Source organism: Lynx rufus, unplaced genomic scaffold (assembly GCF_022079265.1).
Source record: "Lynx rufus isolate CCGP_SWC_20201006 ecotype Redwood Valley unplaced genomic scaffold, mLynRuf1.p SCAF_1, whole genome shotgun sequence".
Classification (NCBI taxonomy): domain Eukaryota; kingdom Metazoa; phylum Chordata; class Mammalia; order Carnivora; family Felidae; genus Lynx; species Lynx rufus.
The window spans coordinates 137,397,234-137,399,900 of record NW_025814823.1 but is presented as its reverse complement, the minus strand read 5'-3'; the positions used below and the strand labels follow the sequence as shown (position 1 = coordinate 137,399,900).

The 2,667-nt window shown below is 47.5% G+C and overlaps 1 non-coding gene across 1 annotated transcript; it reads right to left on the bottom strand.

Moving 5' to 3' along the window:
- Nucleotides 1–1,916: 1,916 nt before the first annotated feature.
- LOC124523119 (U6 spliceosomal RNA) lies at nt 1,917–2,022 on the bottom strand. The gene has a single exon (XR_006964920.1). It is a non-coding gene; the product is annotated as a U6 spliceosomal RNA (small nuclear RNA).
- Between the last annotated feature and the right edge of the window lie 645 nt (nt 2,023–2,667).

Here is a 2,667-nt window from a genome sequence, read left to right as displayed (position 1 = left end):
TGCTACAAGAAAGGAAAACCAACACTCACATTCTGCAATAGGCTAGAACCCCAGAACCCCACAACACTTCACAGCTTTATAATACCCCTAAAAATACCCTATAGGCATGCTCCCACAGTTTTCCCTGGACCTCCCATGTTCAAATCCCAGCTCTGCCATTTTCCAGCTGTGTGATCTGGAATAAGTAGTTAACTTTTCTGTGCCTTACTTTCCACATCTGTAAAATAGAGATGATAATAAAACTTACCTCATAGGGTTGTCACAAATATTAAATCCATATGTCAAGCAGTTAGATTAGTGCCTGGCATGTGGCAAAACATGATGATGATTGTTTTTAATCACCATCAACATTACACACGAGCCCCAGTGTTCTCAGCTGGATTAGGGCAGTTACTACTGCTTTTCCACCAGATTCTCTAGCTCCGGTACAGACTAGCATAGGGTCCTTCGTGGCCTTAGTACCTTTGAAGGTGGTTTGTTTGTTTGTGGAGAGGTAACGCTCCCCTCTGCTTTGGGGCTCCCTTCCCCCCTTTTTTGTTGTGGGAGAAGCAGTGGAGTTCATTCTGTTTTCTAAAGAACCCACTTCTCACCCCAGCCCAGTCCCCTCTTGATGGTTGGATGAAGTGGCCCCTCTTTGAGACCATTCCACTGACCAGAAGCCTCAGTTATACTTGCAGTCAATACAGGCTGGTAAAGGAGTAGGAATTCTCTCTGAAAGCTTTTCTGTGCATTGCAGGCCTGCAAGGCCTGTGACTCTCCAGTGGGAGGTCGGAGCTCCCAGAACTTGCTGCTGCCAGGAGAGCTCTGTGGGTATAAAGGCAGCACGGACTCTCAGGTATCCACCCCCTTGAATGATTTTTAAACAAGCTGCTTCTGGAATATGTCTATACTAATAATGCCTTTCATTTATGCAGTGATAATAACCCGAGCGTGCAGCTCCGTGACAGGGCCGGGCCTGACAAGGCCTCCCCCCCTGCCACCGTTGTGTGTAGGTAGATAATGTGTTTTCAGCCTTTCTCTGGAACAGGATGCAAACATCAACAATTGAGGGATAGGCTAGGGTGGGTGTGGAAAGCTGCTTCGCAAAATAGCACCATGCTGTGGCATTTATTCTTAAAGAAAAACTATTATGGTAGGATTGAAAGTTCTGTGCTGCACTGTGAAACTCTCAGGGTGGCTTTTGGTTCGTCGCCTTGCAAAACAATGGCGGCCACCAGCAGCTCTGGGGCTGCTAGCTGAGCACAGCCCAGGGCTCAAGACTAGTGTCCTATACTGCTTGGCACACACACAAGAAACAAGAAGACAGGAATGGCTAAATGTCCAGGGCACTTAGTGGCTCTCATCTGGCCCTCACCTAGCCTCTCCATGGGTAATAGCCAGAGCTCCTAACGACCACCCAGTTCTGCCCTCTCATGGGATTAGATTTCTGTTTTTGTATCCCAGCTCCACCTCCTATATAACTTTGGGTGAGGGGCTTGACCTCTCTCAGCCAGGCTGATCCTCTGTACATGGAGATGATAGCACCATGCTCCTGGTAGTAAGGGTTAAACGAGATATTTTGTGTAGGGGCTGAGTAAAGGCCTGGCCCATGATCACTGCTCAATGAATGTCAGTGAAGGTAACATCATTATTATTCCTTCAGGGGTTTGAGCCTTTGCCTTGTCCTGCCTCCCAGGCTACCGGTTTCTTTTTTTTAAGTTGACATTTTCTCATTTCAGAGATCTGTAGAAACGACATGTTTGCACATCAATTTCAGGTGTAACTCAGCTTCATTCACCTGTCATAGACTGCTTTACAGAAATATTTTTCTAGGGAAATGTCACAATTTCATTATTCAGTGCCTCATGTTGTGCTTTGACTCACACCGTTTCCTCCGAGTTAATCCGCCAAGGGTGGTGGTTTGCTGGGGAACTGCACAAAGTACGGAACGCTTCGTGAATGTGCATGTCATCCTTATACAGGGGCCATGCTAATCTTCGCTGTTTCGTCCCAATGTACTATATGTGCTGCTGAAGCGAGCACCAGGCTACTGGCCATCTCCCCTCTGGGAGGCAGTGCAAAGAAGAAGGGAACAAACAGCCTGGAATCGCTCTGCCAGGCTCACACGGTGCCCCTGCTACCTTCTTGCTGTTTAAATTTGGGCACATTCTGTAATCTCCCTGTGCTTCAGATCCCTCTCTGCAAGTGGAGGAACAATAGGATCTGCCTCTTAGGGGTGCTGTGAGAATTAATGCATTCATCCCCAAGAAGCCCTTCACTTGGTGCTGGCTGAGTGCCTGCCTCTCACATCCAGGCAGGACATGACACAGTGCCTGTCATCAGCTCAGCACTCAACAAATCACTCTTTTCTGGGTTGAATACAATGTAATAGACTAGCTACCTTTGGTTCCTCCCTGTTTTCCCCTTCCCCAGGTTCCACTGAAAGTCTTTAAACATATGGCCCATGAAGAACAACAGACATAAGATGGGTGAATCCTTGTTTTCCAGGATCTGAGCAATTTCTTAGGATGCAGGATTTTCAGTCTTAAAGTGGGATGGGCCTGTGCAAACCAGAGTGGTTGGTCACCCTACTACTGCTTGCATCTTCCATTTTTGGGGCTAAGACTGAGGTGTTTGCTCCTAGAGGCTACTGGCATGGAAAGGTGGCAATGTCGTTGATACTCCCCA